Source organism: Gouania willdenowi, unplaced genomic scaffold, assembly GCF_900634775.1.
Source record: "Gouania willdenowi unplaced genomic scaffold, fGouWil2.1 scaffold_129_arrow_ctg1, whole genome shotgun sequence".
Lineage (NCBI taxonomy): Eukaryota > Metazoa > Chordata > Actinopteri > Blenniiformes > Gobiesocidae > Gouania > Gouania willdenowi.
The window spans coordinates 205,735-222,838 of record NW_021144877.1 but is presented as its reverse complement, the minus strand read 5'-3'; the positions used below and the strand labels follow the sequence as shown (position 1 = coordinate 222,838).

At 35.2% G+C, this 17,104-nt stretch overlaps 1 long non-coding RNA gene across 1 annotated transcript; it reads right to left on the bottom strand.

The window, feature by feature from the left end:
- Positions 1 to 12,096: 12,096 nt before the first annotated feature.
- On the bottom strand, positions 12,097 to 17,104 carry LOC114458567 (uncharacterized). The gene is made up of 3 exons (XR_003673064.1): positions 17,025 to 17,104; positions 12,486 to 12,549; positions 12,097 to 12,207 (listed from the first exon to the last, which is right to left on the bottom strand). It is a non-coding gene; the product is annotated as an uncharacterized LOC114458567 (long non-coding RNA).

The window sequence follows — 17,104 nt, the reverse complement described above, 5'->3', positions numbered from 1 at the left end:
GAGAACAACTCTGTGCTTGGTTGAGAGTTTATTTTAACTGTCCATTGGTTCAGCAGGTCAAACAGGTTGTTAACCTGGACAAAGGAAGAAGAGGGAAAGTTACAATCAAAGCATAATTAACAATTTTCTCATGCTGGGCTTTTATATCTGCATTTAAATTAAAGAATCTAAATTTACTGTTATTTTTAGTTAATTTGATCCATTTTCCTGATTTAAACTAAATGCTTTTGTAATATTAAACAGTATGCTCAAATTATACTCACCTAATAAACCAATACACAACTAAAAATCAAACCTAAAATGTACTTCATTTATAAATAGTTATTATAAATCCTTAGTTTGAAATTTATTTAAACTTGGAAACACTTGTTTTTTTCAATTGCATTGCATTTATTTATTTAATGTATTTACTTATTTATTCATTGTTAATTTATTAATTAAATTATAAACACATTTTACTAAGTGTTAAGTATTAATATCAATCACTTTAAACCAACTATAATAATTTTCAACTTATGACATCACCTGGAACTTTTTCTTTATCTTTAACTAAAGACTTACTTTTAATCATTTTACTTTAGTTATTTAACCACATAGTTCTTTTATTAACTTAAACACTACTCAAATCAAATATTCTACTAAGAAAGGATGACGTCTCTCTGATCAGACCATTCCATCTGATGCACAGTTAGTGCATTGTGCACGCGCACCTGTCCAACACGCGCTGACCTGCCTGTCAAAGACACGCCTACCCAGAGTATTTTATCCTTAACGTACATTACCCAATGATTAACATACCGTCTCTGCTCCTCTCTCATACACTGCACTCTAATGTCAGCTGGATGGCTCTGCTCACGCTGTGCGCCCTGCTGCTCTGAGGTGATGTCCTCTGCCCATTACGCAGCTGATCCAACCCCACCTGATGGTGCTCCGCCCCTTTAAGGCCCCGCCCCACACAACTAGACAGCCCAGCAAAAGAAAATGTTTTTCTTTAAAAGAAAGAAAATAAGAAAGTAAATATTTTTAATTATTTTTTGGATGGTTTGGACTTCACAGTGCCTTTGTCATGTTTTAATGCCTTATTACAATGTGAATCATTTTTAATGCCTTGTTGTGTTGTCTTTCATGCGTTTTTGTCATCAATTCATTATCTAACTGTAATCTCTATGATTGTAATGAAGAATTTTAATTCTTTAAACTCGGATTCAAGTTTTTTTCTTTTAATCATTTTAAAATGACTTCATTTTATTTTATTTTATTATTTGTGTGTCATTGTCATGCTTTATTGCACCAATATAATAATTACTATTCTGTAAAATCATATTTTTAATTACACAAACAGTTTGTTCTTTATGGTAAATACTGTCCAGGTCAGCCATGGTTTTTTTTTTTTTTTTGGAGCTGCTGCACCTGGATCAGAAATGACAGTTTCCGAGGTTCATTGAACGCAGCATAACACACGTCATGACGTAACGTCTTGAAGAACGCAAACGGCCACGAGCTGTGACGTGTGAGCACATGAAAGACAATATGACAGTCTGCTCAGAAGACTTCCTTTAGTAGAGATTCAGAACCTGGAGTTTCTATCTGTAAATGTCACCGTACATTTTGACCAGCAGATGTCCCCAGTGAGCGTTGTGTGTCACAGTGAGTTTTTACCGTGTTCTGGTCGTGTAGCATCATTTAAAAGTGTCTTTATGTCTTGTCTTGTGCAGTAGTTGATGCTAGTTTATCTCTATTGAACTGAAAGCAGTGTTTACCGTGTAAAACATATATTTCCCTATTTTTGTAGCCATTAGTGTGCATTATAAATGTATCAAACACTACGCCACGCTTTTAGAAGGACATTGTTGTCTTTATTATAGTTATTAATGAGTTATTTTTGAACACAAGCACCTCTTTTTGTGTCAGTGTACACATTTAGTCATTAAATGCAGCTTTGTAGAACAGCTCAATGTTTGACAGGTAGTCATGGTAACTCAGGCTGAGATGAAAGCGGTGCAGAATCTAGACTACAGTAGTAATAACAGCACTAAACGACTAAAGTAGCTTTAATATCCTTAAAACACCCCGTAAAGATTGACCAGTAGATGTCCTCAGTGAACAAGGTTTGTGACCAAAATGAATTTCTTGTCATTTTCTACATTTTAACGACTCATTCAGTGATATTCCTGCAACAAGTGAGTAAATACTGCTTGTTTTCATTTATTTTGAATTTAGTTACTCATACCCCTAATTATTCACTGCATGTTTTGTAATATTTTAAATGTATTTACTTAATGTGTTATATACTTAAATCAAGTAGGTAAATAATGCTTGTTTTTAGTTATTTTAATATTGTTTATTTACTTGCAGTTTCAAAAATATTCCTAAATGAAGTTTGTAAATAGTGCTTGTGTTGAAATAATGCAATTTTTTTTTGCAAATTCTGTAAAATTCCTGAATGAAGTAAATAATACTTGTGTTGTAATATTGAAATTTTACTAGCAAATTCAGGGATATTTCTGAATAACATAAGTAAATAATATTTGTGTTGTATTATTGTAATTTTACTTGCAAATTTAAGGATATTCTTGATTGATGTAAGTAAATAATATTTGCGTTGTAATATTTTAAATTTATTTGTAAATTCAGTGATATTCATTAATATAGTATGCAAATAATATTTGTGTATTTTTGTCTTTACTTTATTTAAATATTATATTTAGCATGTTTTTAATAACATTTTGCCACAATTTTGTGTCATTTAATGTTGTCATATTTTTAGTCATTTTAGTTTTTCTTTGTTGTCCTATATTTTGTTGTTTTGTTTTGATATTGTGTATTTGTGTTGTCTTTCATGCATTTTCAAAGGCATTTTTTGTGTTTTTTTTTTGTCCTATGTTTAATGTTGTTTTAATTTATGGTGAATTTAGTTACTCATACCCCTAATTATTCACTGCATGTTTTGTAATATTTAAAATTTACTTGCAAATTTAAGGATATTTCTGAATAAATTTAGTAAATAATATTTGCGTTGTATTATAGTAAATTTACATGCAAATTTAAGAATATTTTTGAATAACGCAAGTAAATAATATTTGCGTTGTATTATTGTAACTTTATTTGAAAAATCAGTGATATTTCTGAATGACGTAAGTAAAAAATAATTGCGTTGTAATATTTTAAATTTACTTGCAAATTTAATGATATTTCTGCATAAAGTAAGTAAATAATATTTGCGTTGTAATATTTTAATTTTACTTACAAATTTAAGGATATTTCTGAATAAATTTAGTAAATAATATTTGCGTTGTATTTTAGTTATTTTACAAGCAAATTTAAGGATATTCTTGATTGATGTAAGTAAATTATATCTGCGTTGTAATATTTTAAATTTACTTGCAAATTTAGTGATATTCCTCAATATAGTATGCAAATAATATTTGTCTATTTTTTGTCGTTATTTTAATATTAATTTAAAAAAAGCATCAAACTTTGCATGTTTTTAATGATATTTAGCCACAATTTTGTGTTATTTAATTGTCATATTTTTAGTCATTTTCGTTTTTTTTGTTGTCCTATATTTTGTTGTAATTTTATGCATTTTGTTTTGATATTGTGTATTTGTGTCGTCTTTCGTGCGTTTTGTGTTTTTTTGTCCTATGTTTTTGTTGTTTTATGCTTGTTTTAATTCATGGTGAATTTAGTTACTCATACCCCTAATTATTCACTGCATGTTTTGTAATGAATGTGAAATTCTATTCATCGGTCTCTGTGTTCCTTTGTTAGATTCTATTCATCGGACTTTGTTCCTTTGTTAGATTCTATTCATGGCGCTTTGTTCCTTTGTTAGACTCTATTTATCGATATTTGTTTCTTTTGTGAAATTCTATTTATCGGTCTTTAATCACTTGTAAGATTCTATTTATTGTGCTTTGTTCCTTTGTTAGATTCTATTTATCAGATTCTGTTCCTTTTTTGGATTTTATTTATTGGACTCTGTTCCTTTGTGAGATTATATTTATCGGTCTTTGATCTTTTGTTAGATTCTATTTATCGGACTCTGTTCTTTTATTAGATTCTATTTATAGTGCTTTTTTACTGTGTTAGATTCTAATTATCGGACTATGTTCCTTTGTTAGATTCTATTTATCGTCTGTGTTCCTTTGTTTGATTTTTTTTATCAGGCTTTGATCCTTTGTAAAATTCTATTTATCGGTCTTTGATCCTTTCTTAGATTCTATTTATTGTGCTTTGTTCCTTTGTTAGAATCTATTTATCGATCTTTTTTCCTTTTTTAGATTCTATTTATCGGGCTTTGTTCCTTAAGGAACAAAGTAAAATAGATTCAACAAAGTAACAAAGACAGATAAATAAAATCTAACAAAGGAACAACTAGACTGATTAATAGAATCTAACAAAGGAACAAAGCACAATAAATAGAATCTAAAAAAGGAACAAAGAATGAAAAATAGAATCTAACAAGAGAACAAAGCTTAATAAATAGAATCTCACAAATGATCAAAGACCGATAAATAGAATCTCACAAAGGAACAAAGACGACAAAGGAACAAAGTCCGATAAATAGAATCTAACAAAGGAACAACTAGACTGATTAATAGAATCTAACAAAGAAACAAAGCGTGATAAATAGAATCTAACAAGAGAACAAAGCACAATAAATAGAATTTTACAAATGATCAAAGACCGATAAAAAGAAGTTAAAAAAGGAACAGAGACCGATAAATGCAATCTAACATAGGAACAAAGTATGATAAATAGAATCTAAAAAAGGAACAAAGACAGAAAAATAGAATATAATAAGAGAACAAAGCTCAATAAATAGAATTTTACAAATGATCAAAGACCGATGAATAGAATCTAACAAAAGAACAAAGTACGATAAATAAAATCTTACAAAAGAACAAAGCACGATAAATAGAATCAGAAAAAGGAACAGAGTCTGATAAATAGATTCTAACACAGGAACAAGGCACGATGAACAGAATCTAACAAAGGAACAAAGCACAATAAATAGAATCTTACAAATGATCAAAACACGATAAATAGAATCAAACAAAGGAACAAAGACCAATAAATAGATTCTAGCAAAGTAACAAAGACAGATAAATAGAATCTGACAAAGGAACAACGCACGATAAATAGAATCTAAAAAAGGAACAAAGACAGAAAAATAGAATCTAACAAGAGAACAAAGCTCAATAAATGAAATTTTACAAATGATCAAAGACCGATAAATAGATTCTAACAAAGGAACAAAGACAGATGAATAGAATCTAACAAAGGAACAAAGCACAATAAATAGAATCTTACAAATGATCAAAGACCAATAAATAGATTCTAACAAAGGAGCAAAGCACGATAAATAGATTCTACACTGTAAAATTCAATAAGTTGACTTTACTTAAAAAAAATATGCAAACTTGCTGCCTTAAAAAAACTAATTTTTGTTGACTTAAGTTAATTAGATTTGATTAACTTATTTATTGTCAGTTAACAATACTCAAATGAACCTAAATAATTGAATTATTATAACTTAGTAATTTTGAGTTAACAGTACTCAATTTAACTTGAATAATTGGATTGTAATAACTTGTTTATTTTGAGTTTACAGCACTCAAATTAACTTAAATAAATTAGATTAAAGTAACTTATTTATTGTGGGCTTTCAGTACTCAAGTGATAGCTTAGTTCTTTTAAGTTTTTCTCCATCACATTCAGCTGTTGAAATAAAACAATTCTATAATAGAATGAGAATAGAGCAGGATATAAAAACTCAAGAACAATGAATGGATTAACAGTGGGTTTAAAATTTATTTTCAACAATGCATTTAACAAGACACATGGCACTAAACTGTTCTTTATGCTCGTTATGAAGGCAAAAATCACCAAATGTACTACATCATTTGAATTAAACATTAGCTTCAAACAATTGAACTAAAATCTTTTAGTTACCTTGTAACATGCTGTAGCTTTGGACAAAAAAGAAAAAAAAAAGTTCTCTATGCAGAATATAAAATAATCATGTTGATGAAACAGTTAAAAGAAACATTATTTTCAGAGCAAATCTCAGAGAATCTTTATAAAATAATATTTCTTACTTCAGTAAGTTAGGTTTATGTTTGGTGCCTGTACTTTTAAGTAATAATCTGAAACCCAATGACAAAAGCACATTAACAAAAATAAATTCCTGTTTGTCCGCTCTTCAAAATAAAAACAAATCAAGACTGAAACCACAATTAACACTGGTTTCATCTTTTGGGCAACATTGATCAAACAAACAACACTTTTTCAAACAATACAAATATATTTGAAATTCAAATTTAACTTCAACATTATACCTAGAACATAACTTTAAACTTTAAACACGGAAAGTTAGAACTTTTTAATAGAAATAAGAACAATATTCTTACTAACAGTAAGTTTTGGCACTGTATGAACTGGTCTACATCAGTAGTTTATTTTTCAAACCTAGCAATTTTGGGGGGAGGGCTTTGCTTCCCAATCCAAGCATGACGGCTTGAATGAACGTGAACGTGTTTGCCATGCATTTTGGGTAATCTAAGTGAAGGGCATATATAAGCCCAAAGATGAGGCAGACTGCCTGGGGAAAGTCCCTAATATTGTCCATGACAGTACCTCCCTCAATGATGATGGCATTGGAAATGGGTTGGAAGTGCACTGCATTTAGAAGCTGTTGCTGAGGATCTTCACTGACAACTGTCACTGAGGCGAGGACCTCTTCTTTAGTTGTATCCTGCAAGAGAAGCACACACACATGTTTTCAATCTGGCCTTCTTTTAGGGTAAAAATCCCCTGGTGCAAATAATTGACATTGTATTTTAATTCTGTAGACTGGCTTGTACCCCCTTGTGGCGCAATTTGAAACCTATTTTGAAATATGTTTTAAATAATGTAGCATCATCTATTGAATGCAACATTACACAACAACTAAGTGCTACCATGTTTAATTATAAGATTACAATTTCTCTTTGCTGACACATTCATTAAAAGCAATGTACAACACAAAGTGTGTCCAGTAGTAAAAGCAAACATTAAAATAAAATAGGCTATATTTCCAAAATACACAGGAAAATCATTTTTTTCTAATTCAGTTACTTTTCCAGGAATTTCATGATGGTGGGTCCACAGTTAATTACATTTGTACTACAAACCAGTTTACTCGGGATTCTGATCAGTTTTGAGTGGAATCATAATCAACCTGATTCTGATCAACTGAAAATAATTATATTTTAAATAAAATGTGATTTGACAATACATTCAGATCAATATGTTTCATTCTTTCAATATGTTACTTACATAGCAAGTCTTGTACACTTCACTGGAGCCATCACCAAGTAGAATAGGAAGGCCTTTGAGGACAACAGAACCAAGTGCTGTCACATCTGGTGACTAAAAATACACAGAACAGACAAATTAAGAACTTCTAGCATTTTGAGGATGTGGGGGGAATACAGTGTGTTGATATACTGTTCTGTATTTACTCAGTGCATGCTTATCTTAGAGATAGGGCTTTAATTTTACTAGTATAATTGTTCATATATAAACATCCCACTTTCCCTGTAAACATTTTGTGTTAATACAAAATCAACATTTTAATTAAATGTAAAATGAAATGCCCCAGTGCAAGCATTAAGCAGAAAAAGCACTCACTTGAAATGGGCAAACAACCATATGGTGGTACTTTTTTGTTACTAAGAATGACATAAAATCCTGTTGGATGAGTAGTCCCCAACTGGTATAGGTAGCGAAAAATGATTTTAAAGAGCACATTAAACTGTTGAAGTGATTAAGTCAGTGTACTCATGGATACATATCATTGGTCACATGTCTTGCTTGCTCTCCACAGCAGCATGTAGACAGCGTGACTTGTATGTGACAGAGGCCTACGGTGCATTGCCGCCACCCATTATAATGGAGTGTAATTTACTCAAAATCTGAAAAAGCACAACAGGACTCTTACCATCCAGTTTATGTGGCACATCAAGTCGGTCAGTTTTTGTCCTGACATTCCTTTTTTGGATCTGAAAAGTTCAATGAAGCGTGGGGTATGTTGGTCTAGGGCTTTGTAAAAGTCTCCTTCAAGATTCTTACTTGTGATGCGATTAAACTCAGCAACAACCTGAAAAATGGATAGGGGAGGGAGGGAGAGGGATAGCAACATTAAGCTTGCCATCAATCAATTTATATTGTAGCAAATCTAAGAACTTAACATATGAAACTATGGTGAATAATACATAACTACTTATAATATTACACAAATAACATTACTTCACATAATGCTAATAAAATCATTTTACTAATTTGTATAGTGCAAGAGTTATTTTTTCATGAAGATAATGTCTGTTAATATTCCAAAGTATTAACATTTCTGACCTCACATCTTGACATGTTCAGACTGACATTTGATCTGCTGGAAACTTTATGGGGGAAGGCAGGCCTAAATGAAGTAGCTTACCTGTCTCTCAGTGAAGAGTGCTGGCCATCTTTCAACCATGCTCTGCACATCAGGCTCCTTTGTCACTATCTCTCTTCTGCGCAGTGGGAATGTTTGGTCCATCATTTTTGAGACTTGAGTGGCATTGGGTATTTTTTTCTTCAATTCCTCTACGACCAACATTCTGGCATTTTCAAGGGTTCTTTCATCATGTCCGGCAGGTAAATTAGGCAAATAATTGGCCTCACCTCTTTTTGGCCGCTTGATATTCTTGCTGGATGATTCTCCTTCTGGGTTGGATTTACTTCGTTTTCCCCCATTAATCTTTACATCATCACATCCTGATTTTTGTAGCTTTGTTCGAAAGTTGGCCATCTTGAATTTAAGGCTGTTCTTCCAGCCAAACCATCCTGGCTGGGGACCAGGTTCAGTGAGGCTGGGGTGCTTGCTGATCAAAGCTTTTGCAACACTGCTGAAGTCATCATCGTCAGGGTAAGCCTTGAAACTGTACATACTTCCGGCAAGCTTCTGAAGTATGTCATGTTTCATATCTCGTGATAGAGTCATTGGGAGACGGTCTTTCATGAATAAAAGGTTTGCCTCTCTCAGTCTGTACTCTACATCCACTGAGAAATTGGGTATGTCGAAGAACTCTGGCCACTGTGTTCTTAGAGAACGTGGTGATCCAGCAATGGACAAGATCTCAGTGTCTGTTCTGCTGCAGTCTGAGTCTTCGGTGGGTGAAGACAGGGGGTTTAACTCGAGAAGCACAAGAGGAATTACTTTCAACGTAGCTCTTTCAGGCAAATCTGTCATACAAGTCAAATTGCAGAGCGCATTATTAAAGTCTGGGTCTTCATATTGGAGTTTGAAGTCATATTGCAACAACAGCTTATCCTTCAGCTGTGTCTTTAGTTCTTTAATGGAATCTGGTCTCTCATTTAAGGTTAGCTTCCTTATATCGTCATTATCTATGACAACTCGGAGCATCAATCTTTGGTCCATTTTTATGTCACCTCTTGTGAAAAAATTAGAGCTTTATCCAAGACATGCAACATGACAGTGTTTAAAACACTCAGCATAATATGTACCGAGTGTAACAAGCTGTTTGCCATCAACTCTGTAAAGTGACAGAGGAAACACATCATTTAATTCAGACAACTGAGTGACTGAGAAGGTGGGCAAATGGGTGTGATAGAGGTCATACGCTCTAAGATGCTCATCATACCATGAGGTCATCAGTCGGCAGACAAATGCTACATCGGTATTAATAACGACAATATTTGCGATTTCTCTGAAATCTGGGAGCCCTGCGCAAGATCCAACAGAAATGACGATATCAGCACTGTACTTAATGCCATCAATACAAACAGAGGAAGCGACAAGTACTGTGTTCTGCTGGTTGTTCCTTTGATTGAGCCAGATTTTCACATTTTCCGGAAATGAGGAAACCATCACAGACTTCACTTTGTGAATTTCAATAGATGGCTTAAAAAAAGATGTGGCAGCTAAATGGAAGGCTATCATTTTCTGATGTTGGTTTGCTAAAGTAAGGGGTATGTTCTTAAAGTTGTGAGAGTGACGCACAACTTTCTTGAAGAACTTGTGTTTCCCCTCAAAACGCATTGTCCACACATCAGATAGAGGACCAAACGTTCGAATAAGCTGAGGGTAGTGCTCCACGTAGTGGTGCTTTGGTCGTAGCTTTTCACCTGGGAAAACCTTCTGGAACAAGTGTCTATGTTCAGAGATTTTGCTATCAAGAAAGCACAAGGACTCTTCTGTAAAGCTTGTGGATACTGACAATTCCACCACATCTTTTAAGATCATTAAAACCTCCCAGGTTTCATCACCATTTGGAATGTGTTGACCAATCAATGATGGCAGAAGTCGGAGAAGAGTCCAATTTTCGTGACCATTCCCCCCAATTGTTAACTTTGAGGAGAACGTCTTTGGAATGAGCTGGGGTTGATTTGTTCGGTCTGAAAATGTGTATGGGAACTGTTTAATAGCATTATTGAGGGCCTCAAAGGAGATGATTCCCTTCGATATCAGTGACTTTAAGCACAGGGCCATTTCTCTTGGAACAATACCCTCCAGAAGATCATGCAAAATGTCTGGAGGGTAACCATTAACAACATGAAAATGTTGCAAGCTTTCACTAAGTGGACAGCTTCCTTTAACACCATATTGCTGAGCCTTGGTTGAATCCTGTGAAACCTCTTGCAAATGTTTGTCATGGTTTTCTTTTGTTCTTTGTTGAAAACAGCCTGTCCGTACTTCCCGCTTGGCCATACAGAATCGACACACTTGGCTAACTGTGAAGCTTTCAAAAAACCCTCCCAAAGAATGGGCAGCAAGATTGTCTGCTGCCACAAATAACACAGTGCCCTTAACAGTGGCTCCTAACTGTTCAATATATATGCCTTGTTGCTCAAGAAAAACAAGGTCCTGAATGAGAGGGCGGAGAATTTCAAAGTAACCATGGTGTTTGATGTTGTTGGCCTTGCAAAGCAGAGCAAGCTGAATGGAATGAAGAGACGAGCGATGTTTAGGGTGTAAATTGCTAAGTACCCAGTAGATGGCAGTTTGCTTGTGTTTTTTTCTAGAGGTTCCCAAGGGATTAGCCACCTCAAAATCATCGATATACAGGCAAAGAGCGACCCTGAACTCTTCCTCATTCAAGAAAGCATTGGCTTTGAAGCGGGCCCCATCTCTATAAGATTTGTATCCCTCTGACACAGTTGCCTCATGTGACATGGTCTTTTCCAGAATTTCTCTATTGCTCAGCAATGTTTGCAACATTTTTAGTACGGGGACATAAACAACAGTCTGCTTGTCATTTGATAGAACAAACTCAACTGGCGTGACCAAAGAGAATTCCCTTGAAATGTATGATTTTCGCCTGTTAGCAGTTGACAATGATCCTCCATCTGAAGTGAATTTGAGGAATACATTATTCTCAGTGACCACTCGATCTATCTCATTAACCAAAACATCATCAACATTTGCACAATGAGTATGTAGAGTTCTTCGAATAAAAGAATGTAGCAATGGCTTGGATAACAAATATATTTGGTTGATCTGATCTATGAACTCTTGCAAGGCAGTTTCAGAGATGTTAAGAATAGACGACATTTTCAGAAACAGAGCAGCTACATTGCGTTCCAACTGATTCTCTATGTCCTCCACATCTTCATTCAGCACAGCAACTTCACACTCAATATCATCAACTTCAGAATCACTCTCCTCCAGCTGAACACTCACATTAGTTGGAAGTTCTTCAACTACATTTTCTGAAACAATTTCAAGTTTAAATGCATTCCTGTTGGGCATCTGATGTTCTTTGCTTTTGTGTGCAGTGAAGGTCGAATAAACACTACTCTGAAAGTTACAGTCTTGATATGGGCGAGAAACCATTTGCCTCAGCTTAAGATGTTTTCGCAAATGGGTGAAGAAGCCTGCTTCTGTGCAAGGCTCCACGAAGTTGCACAACTGACAGTGAAATGCAGTTTCTCCACTTTTGCCAGCATCCTTTTGATTGTGCCAAGTTGATAGGTGTACTTTGAGTGCATTAAAAGATTTCAATGTGCAAAGGCATTCCTTATGAAGGCATGGGAGTAGGGATGTCTGTGTATGGTATCCATGTTTTAAGCGGTAATGCTTTAGCAAGTAGCCTCGCTTTTCAGTAATAAATGTGCAGTACTTACAAGTCCACTGCATCAGATAATACTGCTCTGGTTGACCTGGAAAGACAAGATAATTTTAGCATTGAGCACATGTAAATAATAATAATAAAGTTCAAATTTTACTTTACTGCCATAAATTAAAATGTGCAGTTATTTTATATATACAGATTTTTTTAAATCACGAACTAAAAGGTGAAATCATTTTTTTTTTTAAATTAATGTAGTTGATTATTTTTGAACAAATGGACAATAAAATATATAATCCAACTGTAGTGGTGTTATTTTATGTCTATTACCCCAACCCATGAAACAAATACAAATATTGAATGATATACCTTTAATTGCTGAGACTGGGTAATGGGTGAACAGTTGACCCTCTGCTTCAGCCTGAATGGGGGACTGTGAAAAAGAATATCCAATTAAGGCAATAATTTCAAATATATACCCATACATGACTAACCTTCAACAAATCACTGTCATAACTGTGTCCAAATATCAGAGATATGTATTTTATAGCTTATTTTATATTGAATTGCTCATTTTAGTATAGTGCTTTTGCCATTTCACAGAACAGCACGAATGCAGTTAGACACATTCTGAGTGTGCCCTAATCCAGACCTTCCCCTAAACAAGACATACTACAGAACTCATTCACACGTTCTGTCCCTGAGAGGAGTAAAAGACAAAACAAGCTTAACACTGGTTTACACTATACAACTGCAATATAAAATCCTGAGAGAATTTAATTATTCAAGTCACCAATTCTTTTTAAAAAGGTGAAAATGTAATCTAATGCTACGTTCACACCAAACGCGGTTTCTGCGGCACAAGCGAACAGATTACATGCAAAGTCAATGGTTTAGACGCGCTGGGAGGCGAATTATTCGCCGGTGGGGCGGCGCGGACTGTTTCGCGCGTTGAACGCGAAGGCTGCGGCAAGCGCGCTCCCGATTTTCGCGTTATTCGCCGTTCGCTTGAGTTGAAATGATTGAACTCCAGCGGCTGTTTCGCGTGACGCGCAGGCGCGAAAGCCAATCAGAGTCCTTGTTGGCAATGACGTCAGGCAGGCAACACGGAAACCAGTATTTTCACCCGTTCAACCATTGAGGAGAAGCTAATCGTAGCGGTGTGTGACCACCGGGAGCTGTATGACACGGCCTGTTATTTTAACCGGGACCAGGACAAGGAAGGATTTGGTGTGGAGGAGAATCAGCGAGGAGGTGGAGCAGCAGGTAAATGTTCTCTCTGTAGTTTTCATCTTTGAAAGTCGGCAGTGAGTGAGGATAGCATTAGCTAATGATAGCATTAGCCGCTAACACCAGCTATTTTCACTTATGGGTTATGAGAGGAAAAAAAAAGTCAGGAGAACCGTAGTGGGTCAGCTGCAGGAACATCCAAACTGTGGAAATACCCTGTGGTCATGTCCTTCATCGACCCCTTTGTTTCACCGCGAGAGACAAGCAGCAACATGGGGCAGAGGGTTGAGGAAGACAGGACCACAGAGTATGGTCAACCATCAGAGACTGGAGGTTTGTTTATCAGTGCAGACATATAGAAATATATACCAGGTTAATATTCAGGCCTTTATGCATCACAGGGCTTCTTCTAGTGGGGATCTATATCTAGTATAGTGATTTAAAATCTATAGTAATGTGTTTATATATTGTGTTTGCTGTCACTCAGAGGTAAACAATCAGATGAGTGATGGAGAGGGAACAGATAGTGTTCAGGGAGCAGATAATGATGGTGATGGTGCTACAGCAGCATCTCCTGCAGAAACAAGTGCAGCCAAACCATCTGATATGAACATGACAGAAGTTGTTTTGCATTCTGTTATAAATAAAATGTATCTATAAATGTTTGGTATATCAGTGATGACAATGTTGATCATTACCTCATTTAATGTTTAATTAAAATATATCTATGATCTTATTTAAGTAACAGTGACTTGATAAGCTATTCTATATATATATATATATATATATATATATAATGTGTTTGTTTATTTTTAAGGAAAAAGAACAAAGAAGAGGTCCAGCCAAGGCTCTCCAAGAGAGGTGGAGCAGCTTATCCTACAGACCTTCAGGAGACCACCTCCTCACCACCAGCTCTGACTGAGGATGAGATGTTTTTCAGAGACCTGCTTCCTATCCTGCAAAAAGTGCCACCAGAATTTAGGGAACGTTAAATTTCAAAGTTTTAAACTTCATCCGGTAACACTAAATTTGGAAAATTTTAATGAGGTTTTGGATTGGGCTGGATGGGCTGGGGTGGGCGGGACTCTTTGCATGGCAGGAACCACATTGTGAATAGTTGTTTATACTAGTTTGTTTATTATGTAAGTATTATAATATTGAAGTAAATAGTTTGTTTAAAATTGAGGTATTATGTTAATGTACATGGTGTTCTTTCAGAATTGTTGATTAAAAACACATTTTGAAGTGTACTTTTGCTTTCTTTTTAATTTCTATCAATGCGTATTAATAGCTATGTGTACACCACATCAAGGTTATATATTTTGTTCATACAAGAATATATAGTTTCCTCATATTGATTCTGTGTGAGAACTTTAATGCCTTAAATTAATTTCAGAGGTGAGGTTTCTGTGATTATTTCTTTCTGGTTAAAAATGAAGCTGACAGACGTTTCTCTCCCCATTCTTCCATATTTATTATACACATGTTAATACAATAGGAAGTTTGCTCTATAGAAGTATGTGGTTGGCTCTTAAAATAGTCGTTGTGGGTGTTCTGGTGCAATATGTCTAGCCATGGAACGGCTCCTGCAGAGAAGTACGATGTGAAGACCTCTCGTCCATAGCTGTTAGCTGTGGTCCTGAAGGAGTCACCTGTGGCCAGATACCTGCACAGTGAACAACATAGAAAAGCTCAGATCATTGATAATCAGATATATATAATGTGGGTGTGTGTACGTGTGCATAAAAGGTGGAGAGATTAGAGAGAACAGGCCTTATCTCCCAGAATGTGTTGCCATGACAATAATTAACAGTAGTAAATAAATGATTTATTAATAAGAGTTAAAAACAATAAATATTAATGAAACAAGCCTCATCTTCCAGAATAGGTCTCCAGAGGACAAAAAATAACAATAGTAAATAATTTATTATAATGATTAACTTTTATTTTAGTTGTAATATATTTATGATAAAAACAATAATAAAGCAGGCCTTTTCTCCCAGAATAGGTATCTCCAGAAAACAATAATTTTAATTATTCTGCTTTTAAATTCCCTTGGGATTAATATAGTATCTATCTATCTTTATTGTGTATTTAAGAGATGTGTCTGATGAATCATGTCATCTTCGGTTGCTTATGAAACTTACCGGAGACAGACAGACAGTTGTTCGGCTGCAGAGACGGAGCTCCGGTAGTTGGTTTCCTGCCGAGACATCCGTGGGCCAATCCGACCCAGCAGGTCGTCGAATCGGGCGCTGGTCATCCACGGGTACCGCTGGAAACAGTCATCATCCAGGTGTAGCTTCTGAAGCAGTCAGTGAAGCTCACAGAGTTGGATGTGGCGCTGGTTAACCTGGTGAAGCCAGGAAAGCCGACGTTTCTTCCCCTTCCGAGGTTAGGAGCAGTGAATTGACGGAGGTCCTCCATAGTTGATGGTGGAAACAAACAGAGCCTGGTTGTCGCCGTTTGGGAGTCTGGTGGGCGGAGCTTCGCTTCAGACGCGAATGTGAAGCGAATAGGGAAACATTTTTTGATCCCGCGAATCCTGCGGAAGGTTTCGCGCGACAGACGCAAACAGTCCCGCAGAAAACGCGTTTGGTGTGAACGCAGCATAAGACGGTACATTGCAATCCAATAAGAAACTTTTTCAACACAAAATTATAAACACAGAAATAGGCATCAATATGGTGCCACTAATAATCTATTGCAGGAGATTATATACAGATTTTCATAATTTCTATCATTCTATATTAATAACTGAGTTTAGTGATAAAAATGTAATGATATAGAATAAAGTATATATAAAGATAATAAAGATATAAAATATTCTGTAAACGTCAATAAAATACCTCAAACGTTAAAATCAAGATTGTTCACTAATGCACAAAAAACACTTAATGCACATGATGTGTCCTATATTATATAACTCAAAGTTAGTAATAATAATATTTTTTTCTCGTGTGCCATGGTTTATTCTTTGTAGCTATCCTAAATTGTAAAAATGTGTTTTATTTAGTAAATTAAAAATGTGTATAATTTAAACCTAATAAAATAAAATAAATGGTTGATAATTTTATTCATTTATTTATTCATTTAATGATAATTGTTTAATAATAATAATTGTATTTTTCTCAATCATGTTATTTTTTTTTAGTGTAATAATTGAACTTGTAATCACATTTCGATTAATTGAACAGCCCTACTAGAAAGAATGAGAACAGCTCCAAATATACAGCCAGGCCTGACTCTCCACTGTGAGACCATGTTTGAAGGGATGCAATAACATGGGGCACGCCATCCACTCCTCTGATTGATTAATGCATGTTCAAATAGCTTCACATTTTCAGTGCAGGTTGATCAGACGGGGGTAGCAGTATATACGGAGAAAATCACGTGCAAGTAGAAATGACACGTGCGCAGAGCAGCAGCTGCTGCAGCGCACATCCAATTAAGGTCATACACTGGACCCAATAAGGTCCGTGTATTTCACGGCCAATAAAACACTCTCTCTCTCACTTGTGTCAAAGCGGGACAACGTCTCAATTTGCGGGACGTGTGAAAAGCACTAAAAATGCGGGACTGTCCCGCGCAAAGCGGGACATCTGGTCACCCTACACACAGTTTGCTATCACACAACCACAAGAGGAGAGAGGAAAAAAGAGGAAAATATGTACTTACCAAAGTGAACTCAACACAAGTACTCCCACAACGCCGACGATAACTTCAAAATGCGCGCCGCTCACCACTCTCTGAGCATC